This window comes from Gobius niger (assembly GCF_951799975.1).
Source record: "Gobius niger genome assembly, chromosome: 5".
Lineage (NCBI taxonomy): Eukaryota > Metazoa > Chordata > Actinopteri > Gobiiformes > Gobiidae > Gobius > Gobius niger.
In genome coordinates, this window is record NC_136856.1 from 15,540,595 (window position 1) to 15,554,556 (window position 13,962).

Genomic DNA, 13,962 nt, shown 5'->3' on the forward strand with positions numbered 1-13,962 from the left:
TTTTACACTTTGCACCGTCTTTACATATTTACTCATCACACTCAATGCTAATGCAGCTGTCCCAGGGCTGCACTACCTCTCTAATTCAATAATTTACTCACAGATGCATTCATTGGAAAGGCGGGTGAAGTGTCTTGCCCAAGGACATGGCAGCATTGATCAGAGCAATAATCGTAACACCAACCTTAGGGTTATTACATTGCTGTACCACCTAAACCTCTATCATCCCCAAAATGAAGCTTAACATAACAAAATAATGTGCTTGTGTAAACATATTTATTTAAATATCAGGTATGTTGTAATTGTGAAGGAGTCGTATAAGAAAAAGCATTGATGATATTCACAATGACTTCATCCATTGCTGTTGAGGAAAGTGCAGTACGTTTTATATTGGTTGCAACAGGCATTGAGTCAGTTCAAATTATTCTGAATAGTGGAAATGCCAAGCACAGTCTGCAGCTCTGGTTGGCAGATGCACCTCACTAATTTTATTTTTCAAAAACATCTATTTATAAAGTCAATAGCATCTGCTGGGATTTGTCAGTGCATTGCACTATGAGGGATGCCAGCAATGATGTGGAGCTTACTTCTTTAGAGACAGCAGCCAAACCGAGTTTATGATACATTCTCCTAAGGAGAACAAGTCAAAAACAGGATTGTCTAAAGCAGTGGTTCAGTGATGATGACCCAAATACGACTTGTAAAATACAATGTAAAATATTGTCTTTTCCTCAAAAAATGTTGATGAAAAATAATTAACTTAGTCAGAAAAGCTAAAATTTTGACAAAAACAACCCGATAATCATTTTTAACAGACTCAAGTAGTGACTCTATACTTTCTGTACATAAATATGTAAAAATGCTCTAGACCCACTGAAAATGATTCAGTGACCCACTTTTGGGTTCTGACCCACCAGTTGAGAAGCATTGGTCTGAAAGCTCAGTGACCGGCGACTGACCACAACCAACAAAGTCCGAGACACAAACAAAGTCAAACAAACCTAGAATAATCAGGAATAATTGAAACAAATGGGAAAGTCTGGATCTGCATGAATTAGTGTCAATTAGCATTTGCATCTGTTTTTCATAAAGCAGCTGGACTAATTTCCACCCAGAACAGAACACTATTTGTATTTGGCTGTCAAAAACAAAAGTTTACGCTGCCAACTTTCTTTAGAAGTGACACTAACCTCAAGCTGGACATGGAGATGAAGCTATAAGCAGTGGAAGAAGAAGTCCTGTACATTTACCTGAAATGGTTTTTGATTTTGTAAGTGGTGGTCCAAGTAGCCTACTTGATTGCATTACATGTGTAAAAGTACAGATACGACTGATCAAATATTGCTCCAATACAGTGTATCTTAGTCAGGTGAAGAAAACATCAAAGACGTCTCAGGTTCATGGGTGTTTCACCCCTTAAACTATACCCCTGAGTTGGGCAGCGAAGACTGACTAAACTTCACCTGCGGAAGGGTTTCAGCCACGGGCTCTCGCAGCAGCCATCCTGAGCTGGACTTGGCTGCTGCCTCTTGTCCCTAGTGGCTTTCTTTAGATGTTTGAGCTCCAGCCCCATCCTCTGGAGGAAGAGGCGCACTGATTCGTCAGGAAACCAATGGCAGCCAACTTTAATCGGGAAGATGGTAGCATGCCATTCAAAACAGCTTTGTCAAACGTGTAAATGAGCCAGATCTATAGAAATATTTGCAGGACAGGGGAATCACAGTGTAAAAGATTAAGTAGAAAAACCTTTTGGAAGCACGGTAATAGAGAAATGTTGAGCTCGAGCCTGGGAACACTCCCACAAAACAGAGAATATCAAGCTATGGTGGGCCAGCAGGTATGTCACGGGGACTGTGTCAGCATCACTGGTCATTCATTTAAATCGCTATTTATCATATTGGGTTATCATATTAGCCTCGTTCCACATCATGGGTTCCCCCGGGACCGGCCTATGCTGGCTGCCCATGGCTCCTACGGGGAGATGCAGAGAACACATTTACGGGGATCAATAAACTTAACCTTACCTTAACCATTGTAGCCAAGGTATGATGCCGCAGTGGAAGTACAAACCTCCCGAGAAGCTGACTGTGCTCAATTGCCTTGAGCAAGGTGTTCAGTGGGACTTTCCCCATGGCATCGGATCCTTGGATTTTAACTTGTTGTGATCTCACAGCCTTGGGTACTAAAGATGTTTCCTGTTAGCTTCACCTTCAAAATGCAGATGCTCCATGACTTTCTGGTTGGAACTGTAAGCGTGTCAATCACTTTGGTGAGTAAAATGCAAAGAAAAATGTTTTAAGAAAAAAAATGCCCACCCCCAGCACAACAATAATCATGGCCCCCCACTTCCCCACCCCTAAGAAAAGTCTCTGGACCTGCCACTGCTCTGTGATGTAACTCAGTGCAGCAACAAAGTACTTTTAGATTCATTGTGAATCAGAGCACACGTGTTTACCTGAGGTGAACCACATTTGTTTTTTTGCAGTCCGTGTAAAACAACATCCAGTCACTCTGCTGGTGCCTCCTGTTGATGGTGTGATTGTGATTGGGCCAATTTGAAATAAAAGCCAGGAATAACACGTTTCCCCATTATCTCATTACGTACTCTTTTAAACTTGCCTGAATTCAAAACAAAAGCTCATGCTTAATAAGAAGGTTCAGTGTGTAATATGTATGTAAAGGCAAACTTAGTTGTCATTAAAGCATTGCAATATTAAAGTATTCCTTTAATATACTCCTTTCATTTAATCTTAGGCCTAATGTATGTTACTTCTTATCCTTTCAGTGGGCACTATCTGAGCACCGCAGTGTAAAAGGCTGTTTCGTCAAACTGAGACCTTCAGTGTGGCTGGGTGGTTTTCTGTCAGAGAAAATATTGAGCACTGTCAGGTCGGGGGCCATGAATCTCATCTGGGAAAGGATGCCTTATAACATGTTATGACTGATGGAGAGCTCTTGCAACAAATGGAAAAGGTTCATGTCTTGCAGGGTTCTTGTTACTTGCTTTACTTGGTTTTTGTGTCAACAAGTCGACAAGAGGTCCTGTGCTTTCATCTTTCCCTGGTGGTTGCGGGCGCCCTAAATAAACAAAAGTACAATACGGATTTTTTATTTCATACATGTGCTTTAACGTGGCTTTCTTCTTTTTCAGCAAAAATAGAGCGAGACCCAGTAAAAAAAACATACTTGACACAAATAAGTATTTAAATAAGGGTTTGTCAAGACTTTATTTATTATGTATAACACATAAGCACACAAATAGTGATTAACATTACTATTCAGACCATGAATCTTATCTTAAAAGACTCCAAGACAACAAGCCTGTACATTACCCTTGTGTCTTCATCAGATACAGGGGGGATGTGCAGTGTTACCACGACAACCTATCCAGTGTTTATAAATAATGAACAAATGATGAGGAATGATGAATTAAAGCCATAATGCGTAACATTTCACCCAATAGAATGAATTAAAATCATTAATTACATTGTGGGAGTGGTCTTAGTGAAAAACATTTCAAAGATCATGCTGTGAATTGTCTCCTCGATAGATTGCTTTGTTTTGAGTGTACAGTTTGCCAAATGTGAGGATTACGCACTAGGGACTTGGCCCGAGCTCCTCCATACTTTGAGAAATATAGGAGCATATTATGTAGTCAATCGATGATTTAATTCAACATCTTACCAGGAATACCCCTTGGCTTAAAAAGACTAGATGTAAGTTGGTCATTTTATGCTCACTACTGCCACCTCAGGTCTTATGCGTAACTGCAGGTTCTGTATTAAAGGAACAGGCCACCGTTTTTACGTGCTGAAATATGTTCTTACCTGAGCTTAGACGAGTTGATCTGTACCTGGTCTTTGAGCGTGCCCTCAGTCATGCAAAACGACCAAAGATGTGGTTAGCATTTGGCCTATTCCAATGTATTCCTAGCGCTCCAAACGGGGGTGAAGTTGGAAGCTACCACGCTCGTTCACGCACAAAGACCAGACAGGTACGTATCAGAACATATCTCAGTGTGGAAAAATGGTGGACTGTTCCTTTAAGCTCGTGCATGACGGCACTTTGGACCCGAAGTAACACCTTTTTGAGTGACAGTGCAGGATTTGAGAGGCAGTTGTGGTGAACAGGTCTGGGTTCATTCTACACATTAGGACATGGCTGGAACATGTAGGGGGAGGAATATACTTAGTTTTAACATTTTGAAACTCCGTATAGTCCCTTTAAAGCAGTGGGTCTCAACCTGGGGGACAAGATCATTTTAGAGGGTCACCAGATCACATGGGAGTTGATGGGAAACCTGCTCTGAATGGGTCGTGAACAACAGCGGCTCTTATATCAGGGTCGTGACTAAAAGACAACCACTGGCTTAAAGTATTGACCAATCTTTTTAAAATGGAATATATATTCTGATTAAAACTATTTACCTGTAGTTAAAAATCAAACAAACTGAGGCACTCCGGAGGTAGAAATATTAAAAAGCCTTTATTTAAACATGGCTAGATAAGGTAAAATTGCCAACGCGTTTCGGCTCTAGGCCTTCCTCAGGGCAAGCTCGAGATGGCTGCCTCTGTACAGCTATAAGCTTACAGCATTGGTCACATGTCACAAGTGGGTTGGTCCAAGGTGGGTGTGTTCATAGTCACCTGGTTTGTAGAAAACAAAACATTAAAATATGTACAATACACTGTTCTTTACAAAACCATAGAAAGGAATGCAAATAATTACAAAACCCATACATTTTACAAAAATACAGACAAATCTAATTCTCCATTGAGGCCCGGGTACTCCATAGCTTTGAGGGTATAGATCCAAAAGGATTCCCTTTGAAGGAGCTTTTTTAATCTGTCCCCTCCTCTGATAGTCTCTTGTATTTGTTCTAAGCCACAAATTTGAAGGCTTTTGCAATTCCCGTGGTGAACATCTTTATAATGCATGGCCATAGGATACAGGGGGTTGCTAGTTCTTATTGCTTGTTTATGTTCTGCTAGTCTGTTTTTCAGTTTGCGTTTTGTTCTGCCAACATAAAATCGACCGCAGGGACATTCAAGTCTATATACAACATAGGTAGTGTTGCAGTTGATGATGCTTTTAATGTTGTAAGTCTGACCTGATGTTGTGTCCTTGAAGATGTTAGTTCTTTGCATATTTTCACAAAAAGAACAGTTACCACATCTATAGCAACCAGCTTTAGTGCTGAGCCATGTCTTTTGTTTTATTGGTGAAAGATGACTGTGAACCAGTTGATGACCAAGAGTGGGGGCTTTCCTGAAGCTAATGGTGGGGGTCTCTGGGAGAGCATCTCTCAGTGTGCTGTCACTTCTTAAAATACTCCAGTTTTGTTTGATTATCTGTTTAATTTTATTAGCTTCTGTACTGTATTCTGTCACAAAAAACACTTGGTTTGAGTTCTCTTTTTGTTTTGTTTTTTGAATCAGTAAGTCTTCTCTATTAGAGTTTTTAGCTCTGTTGTAAGCCGAAGACAGCTGATAGTACTGAAGTACTATCAGCTTTTAAGATAGTACTATCTATCTACTATCTTAAAAGCTGATAGTTTCCACCCTCCATGGCTACTAGAAAATATTCCTTTTGGTCAGTTCCAACGGCTAAGGCGCATCTGTGACATTGATTCGAATTTTGAAATAAACGCTCAGGATATGAGTCGGAGATTTAAGGAGAGAGGATATTCCAACCATACTGTGTCTTCGGCTTACAACAGAGCTAAAAACTCCAATAGAGAAGACTTACTGATTCAAAAAACAAAACAAAAAGAGAACTCAAACCAAGTGTTTTTTGTGACAGAATACAGTACAGAAGCTAATAAAATTAAACAGATAATCAAACAAAACTGGAGTATTTTAAGAAGTGACAGCACACTGAGAGATGCTCTCCCAGAGACCCCCACCATTAGCTTCAGGAAAGCCCCCACTCTTGGTCATCAACTGGTTCACAGTCATCTTTCACCAATAAAACAAAAGACATGGCTCAGCACTAAAGCTGGTTGCTATAGATGTGGTAACTGTTCTTTTTGTGAAAATATGCAAAGAACTAACATCTTCAAGGACACAACATCAGGTCAGACTTACAACATTAAAAGCATCATCAACTGCAACACTACCTATGTTGTATATAGACTTGAATGTCCCTGCGGTCGATTTTATGTTGGCAGAACAAAACGCAAACTGAAAAACAGACTAGCAGAACATAAACAAGCAATAAGAACTAGCAACCCCCTGTATCCTATGGCCATGCATTATAAAGATGTTCACCACGGGAATTGCAAAAGCCTTCAAATTTGTGGCTTAGAACAAATACAAGAGACTATCAGAGGAGGGGACAGATTAAAAAAGCTCCTTCAAAGGGAATCCTTTTGGATCTATACCCTCAAAGCTATGGAGTACCCGGGCCTCAATGGAGAATTAGATTTGTCTGTATTTTTGTAAAATGTATGGGTTTTGTAATTATTTGCATTCCTTTCTATGGTTTTGTAAAGAACAGTGTATTGTACATATTTTAATGTTTTGTTTTCTACAAACCAGGTGACTATGAACACACCCACCTTGGACCAACCCACTTGTGACATGTGACCAATGCTGTAAGCTTATAGCTGTACAGAGGCAGCCATCTCGAGCTTGCCCTGAGGAAGGCCTAGAGCCGAAACGCGTTGGCAATTTTACCTTATCTAGCCATGTTTAAATAAAGGCTTTTTAATATTTCTACCTCCGGAGTGCCTCAGTTTGTTTGATTTTTAGCTGAAACTGATCCCTGCACTGAAGAGCACCCAAAAGACTAACCTTATACAACTTTTTACATCCGAGTAGCACTCCATTCTCCCAATTTTTTCAACTATTTACCTGTAGTTATTTGTTTCAATAGGTTTACATTTTTCTAGGCTGCTAAAATGAAAATCAGCACAAATCTGATACCATGGTTCTCCACCAGAAAGTGGTGGCTTGCCCTCTTCAGATCTGTGAAGAGTTCTTGTCTCAAGTGGAGGAGTTCAAGTGTCTCGGGGTCTTGTTCATGAGTGAGGGACCAATGGATGCAGTCGCTGTATCGGACTGTTGTGGTGAAGAGGAAGTTGAGTCGAAAAAGCAAAGCTCTCGATTTACCCGTCAATCTACGTTCTCTCATCTATGGTCAAGAGATCTGGGTATTGACCGAAAGGACAAGTGCCCAGTCTAAATGAGTTTCCTTCGCAGTGTGGCAGGGGGCACCCTTAGAGACAGGGTGAGGAGCTCAGTCACCCAGAAGGAGCTTGGAGTAGAGACGCTGCTCCTTCACATCAAAAGGAGCCAGCTGAGGTGGCTTGGGCACCTGTTGCAGATGCCTCCTGGTCGCCTCCCTTGGGAGGTGTTCCAGGCATGTCCTATTGGGAGGAGGACACGCTGGAGGGACATGTCTCTGAGCTGGCCTGGTGCCACCACGGCATCCCCCCTGAACAGCTGGAGGAAGTCTGCGTCTGGGCATCAAACTGCTGCCCCTGCAATCCGGCACCAGATAAAGTGGAAGAAAATGGATGGATGGAGTATGTTCAGTTTGTCAAATGCAGAGATAAAGACAGCACAGGAAATTATTCTTAAAAGATCACATTTTGTAAAATGATTCAAGTGCTTTGCGACACCAACTTGTATAACCTCGTTTTTCATATTATCTTGTTACTCTGATCATATGGTCTTGTCTGCACATCCACAATGGAATCCATTTCTATTGTATTCATTCTTACCTCAGAAACAGTCAAGGCCTCATTTCCCTGCCCTCTCTCCTCCACATTCAACCACACATTCTTGCAACACCTTTATTTTCAATACAGAAGCATGTCAGCCTGGTAGAAAGCAGCCACACAGCGCTGCCTCCATTGCATTTCTGAATCCTCTTTCCTTTTGAGGAGGCTGGATTTTTGAGCAAAACCCACTGCATGTCACATTATATAACGTTTTACAAATAGATGGTCGGAGGTTGATGCGCGTGGAGGAAAAAAGCTGATTGGAGGTTGCAGGTGATTTAGTAAAACATTTCCAACAGTGAAAAGCAAGAGGAGGTTCAATGGGAATTTCGGGTCCAAACTTGCATAATTTTCTGTGTTGCCTCAAGGTGTGGATATTACTCGATGCAAATGAGCAGAGGTAGCAGGTTTTCTGTTACATTTAGAATATTTACTCAATTAAACCCATCAAGAAATTACTTTTATTACACAGTGATTTATCGTCTTGATATTGTTTCGAAGTGACAGAGCTTCAGGTGCAGACTGTGATCTTATCCTTGGGCAAAGGCACTTCGCTCACCTTGCCTGTGCAGATGTGTCATGTGCGTGAGTGGTGGAGGTCAGAGCGGCAACAGTGGCGTTCAAAGTACTTGATTTCACTGTTTGAGTAAAAGTACAGATATTAGGGCTGAGCTATTAATCAGAATGTATTCTCAATGATAAATAATAATAATATAATAAATCTCAATAATTGTCAAGGGACTTTACAATCGTCAGGTTTACAGACAATTGTTTTGTTTTTTTAGCAGAAACTTGGAGTTTAAATGAGACAATGGAAGATTGTTCTGTGTTAAATGATCCTGGAGGAATGCATTTGCTTTTTGTGAAAGCTGAAAGAAATTCACTTTTTACTTTGGGGCATTTGAATAGAAAGGATTATATTTCTCTTTCAAATGTAGTGAGTCGTGCGAGTTCATCCGGCTTCATGAGTAAATACTCATGTATTCACACAGTTAAGGCATTGAACTCATTAATAATCATGAGTCAATTTTGTGCAGAAGATGCAGACGATGAGGGAAAGGACCAACCTTTGTACAGTATAAACTTACAAGCAGAAATGAACTCATCATTAGTTTATCATAAGTTCTTTCTGAACACTTATTGTGCCTTGTAAAAAAAAACTTTGCAGGCATGTTTGACCATTTTAAAATTATATATGAGAATTCTCCTCAGAAATACCAATATTCTGCATCATTCAGGATTTCGAAACACCTTAGCCTTGGTATATAAGGCCGTATAAAAGAAATATAAAGACGTCAAGACACCTTTTTGGATCACAGATGTCATCCACCGCTGCAAACAAGTGGCAGAGTCAACTCCTCCTGAGCAAGAGAGGCAAGTGATCCTCACACTCTTCCAGCTGGATGAATACACTACATGACCTTGTTGTGTCCCAAACAAATACAATCAAAATCCCACTTATTTTCCCACAGCGTTGGCCCAAGGCTGTGAAATCGGGCCGCTGAGTTACTGAAGCCCTGAAGGGCTCTCGTGAAAAAAGGTTGGATTTGTATAATGATTTTGCATTTTTTCTTTCTTTTCTTATGATATATTGAGTATTGAATCTGAGGGTCTTGTCAGTTCTGAAGAGAATTCTGAGTACTTTGCTCTTCAAACCTTTGTTGTTTGCCTGGACGACTGGGGGATTACAGACATTGTGTCCTTAAAACCGCTAAGATTTCTGGGATTCTTGCCATGTTCTACTATAACAAACATGGACTTTTTCAAAATACAAAATACTGGTCTGTCAGATGTACCAGTGGCAAACAATAGCTATAGTAATAGTATGTTTTTGTTTTTTTTGTTTTTTGCTTGATAAGAAAGCTTATGTACATTTGGCACACTAAAACTAATATGTTGGAGCACAGATGCACCTGCTATGTGTGTAGAGTTCACCAGAGTGACTTGGTTAAAACACTGTGGAATAAGGAGTGCACTGAGTGAATCAATCTGCATTTTTCTGAATCGATGCACGTACAGGGGTTTTGAGAGCTCCATGCAATTCATCCTCTCACAAACTTTTCTATCAATCTCCTTGTTTTTTCTTTGTTTTTGTTTTCATGAATTTTTGCTTAGACAGGACGGCTCGGGTAAGTGGGTGAAGAGGGTGAAGCATGGGGTCGTTGAGCTTGGACTCAAACCCATGACGCTGAAGCTGGTACAGTCAGTGAGTACCTGGCAGCCTTAACACTCGACAACAGGCTGAGCCAATCTCCCTGTTTTAATCAGAAGCTGCACAATAAAGTCTTTGTAGTTTTGCTTGAATAGATTAACTGATGACGCGCGTGGGTCACATGCAGCTCACTAATAGAGCTAAACTCTCTTATATAAAGATTTGGCAATATAATGATAGTTTGGGTCACATTTGCACAATCATTGGTATTGGCAATTTATAAACTGAACCGTGGCATGAATGAACGGAGCCACCTCGTTCCTCTTTTCTATGCTGTTTTTAGCTAATGCTAGTTGGACCATGATTGCTTGTACTTTATAAAAATATATCCAACGCTTTTTATTCAATCATGACTCAATTTGACTCAGAGCTAAAAAAGCGAGCCAGCCAAGTAAACAATAAATAAATTCACTTAATTTTCAATGCAATTCCTTTATTGATAATACACTGCTCACAAAAACTAAGGGCACACTCAAAAAACACAATGTAAGTACAAGTCAATCAAATTTCTGGGATATCAGACTGTCCAGTTGGGAAGCCACGCTTATTGTGAATCAATTTCACTTGGTGTTGTGGAAATTAAACAGACAACAGGTGGAAATGAGAGGCAATTAGCAAGATCACTCCAAAAGAGGAATGGTTTTGCAGGTGGTGACCACAGACCATTTCCCTGTCTTCATCCTTTGTACCGTATTTTTTGGAACACCTTTGCATTTGTCCAGTGTTCTCACCACTAGAGGTATCATGAGGAGCATCTACACCCGACAGAAGTTGCTCAGGGAGTGATCCTCATCCAAAATGGCACATCCATTCGTGCTGTGGCAAGAAGGTTTGCTGTGTCTCCCAGCGCAGTGTCCAGAGTATGGAGGAGATACCAGGAGACAGGCCAGTACACCAGGAGACCTGGGGGGGGGCGACCGAGGCCAACAACCCAGCAGCAGGACCGCTATCTGCTCATTTGTGCACGGAGAAACAGGAGAAGCACTGCCCGAGCCCTACAAAATGACCTCCAGAGGGCCACAAATGTGCATGTTGGTCCTCAAACGGTCAGAAACCGACTCCATGAGGGTGGTATGAGGGCCCGACGTCCACAGGTTGGGCCGGTGCTTACTGCCCAACACCGTGCAGCCCGATTGGCATTTGCCCGAGAACACAGCGATTGGCAAATTGGCCAATGGTGCCCTGTGCTCTTCACGGATGAGAGCAGGTTCACCCTGAGCACATGTGACAGACGTGACAGAGTCTGGAGACGCCCTGGAGAACGTTCTGCTGCTGCAACATCATCCAGCATGACCGGTTTGGTGGTGGGTCAGTGATGGTCTGGGGAGGCATTTCATTGGAGGGCCTCCATGTGCTAGCCAGAGGTTCCCTGACTGGCATTGGGTACCGGGATGAGATCCTCAGACCTATTGTAAGACCATATGCTGGTGCTGTGGGCCCTGGGTTCCTTCTGATGCCTGATAATGCCAGGCCACATGTGGCAAGAGTGTGTCAGCAGGTCCTGCATGATGAAGGTATTGATGTTTTGGACTGGCCTGCCCGTTCCCCAGACTTAAATCCAATAGAGCACATCTGGGACATCATGTCTCTGTCCATCCATCAACGCCACGTCGCACCACAGACTGTCCAGGAGCTGACTGATGCTCTAATCCAGGTCTGGGAGGAGATCCCTCAGGAGGACATCCGTGGTCTCATCAGGAGCATGCCCAGGCGTCGTAGGGAGTGCATTCAGGCACGTGGAGGCCACACACACTACTGAGGATGATACAGACTCGTTTTGAGGAATTTCTACAGAATTTGGATCAACCAGTGACCTGATTTGTCACTTTGATTTTGACTATAATTTTAGATCCAGACCTCCAGGGGCTGAGAATCTTATGTTATTTTGTTCTCAACACATTGCCCAACACTATGAATAAAGATTTTCATCCGAAAAATCGAATTGATTGACATTTAGGATGTGTTTTGTGAGTGTGCCCTAAGTTTTTGTGAGCAGTGTATACTGAAGGACAGCGGCACAAACTTTGAGGCTGAGGGAAACAAACATCTCTCTTTGTTGTGCCTGCTTTCATTCTGGCACCTGTTGCAAAGCATTGTCTCTGCTCCTGCGCCTTGTACCTCCTTTGTGTTTGCTTTTGTCATGTTCTGTCCATCTCTTTGAGTCTGGGGAAATTGTGTGAAGGGATATATATACCAATTTCTTCCCCTCTCTTTGTAGACAGACTGACCCGAGACTGACCTGCAACAAAATATAACAAACGAGATTGTGCATAAAAAAAAAGCCTCAGTAATTATGATTAAATACAAGAGAAATCAGCAAACGCAATTGCAGATGTCCTTTAGCTTTTGCTGCATTAAATCATCTGCCTCCTGCTGTAATTATAGCAAATGGCCAGAGCCGGTGCTGGCCCTTCTGGGGCCCTAAGCAAACATCTGCATGGGGGCCCTATAGTACACGTCCCATGGCTATTCGACGAAGAGCAAAATGATTTACGGTGAAAACGGTTCCACTGTGCATTAGTGCAGGACAGAAGTAGAACATAATTACCTCAATTCAGGCCCCGTCCCTCTGTGGTTGAACCACTAACCACTAAGCCACAGTGAGACAACTTTTTAAAATGGTAAATGGAAAATGGTCCCATTCTCTCGCCTCTGGTCCCTGACCCACAGTTTGGGAACCGCTGATTTAAAACTAATTGAAATCTGCACCTGACGGTTATTTCTGTCTGACCACTGAGAATTAGCCTGTGAGTAACCCAACTCGTTTTAGACGGTGCACATTCAGAGAACCAGAGTTACTGTAAGTAACTATGTGCATGAGAACCGTGTGGATTCAACTCATCTTTGAAACAAAATTGGCCCGTAACAAGGCCTTGATTAATCAGTTTGACTGAGATGCCTGGGCCCTTGCGGTTGCGGGGGCCAACGCAACTTGCATAGTTTGCCTATAGGAAAAAACGTCTCTGCAAATGACACACATACATTTGAGACCAGCTCTCTTTATCCAAGCTTGGGACAGCATTCTACTCCAGCGTTCATTCCTTCTTTAATTTACATGATGAGCGCCCCCTACCTCAAGTATAGTGAACGTTATTTATAATAAATATCAACTAAAACTGCAATCTGTTGGCAAAAATCAATGTGTTCAATATCTGAAATATTCCCAAACTCACACCTTGCAGTTATCAAAATACTATTTGAATACCACTATGTCCCTGTACCTCTGGTTGGGAAACACTGTCTTAAACTGAAGACAGAAAAAGTGCTTGTTTGCATGCTCTTGTTGCCCCCACATCAATGCGAATTATGCTTTTGAGGAACAACCCGCACACCGTACGATTCCAGATTATCCATTCTCATTTCACAGCCTGCCACTGAAAGGAGCTGGGTTCTATTTTAGGTCCGGTGTGATTCACAGACCTGCTCCGGCATGTTGTCTTTAGGCCAGTTGGCCCCATATTAGACGTCTTGAGCGCTCAGTGCATTCATATGTTTGCAATGGTTTACTACATCCTCTGATTGCAGTCTTGGTTATACTTTGACCGTGTATGGACAGGAGTGTTGGAGGCACATTCGGGATATTCCGGAAGGTCTACCTCGTGTCTAATTGAACTTGGATTTGTTTCTGAGAGCTCAATTAGATGTGCTTCAGAGGCAGAGTTTGTATTTTCAGAACACAGTGAGGACGTGCTCAATGTCCACGTGCCTTAACAAGGACAAGAGTCCGCTCAGAGAACTGTGTGTCTCTTGAATAAATCTACACATTTTTATTCTTCCAAACACTTTTTCCTCTCTGTTAAGTATGTGTGAACAACCCGATCAGCTTTTTTTCTTTTGGAGATTTGTGTAAGTTTCAAAATTCTCTTGTAAAAATCCCATTCTAAATCTCCATAGACTTTTTGGAATATTCAAATACTAAGAGTTTGAAAGCACGACAGATGCTAATCAACTCTGTGCGAATGACTGACTATAATGAGGATGTTTTACAAGAAAGGAAATACCTGTTGAAACATGGCGAAATCCT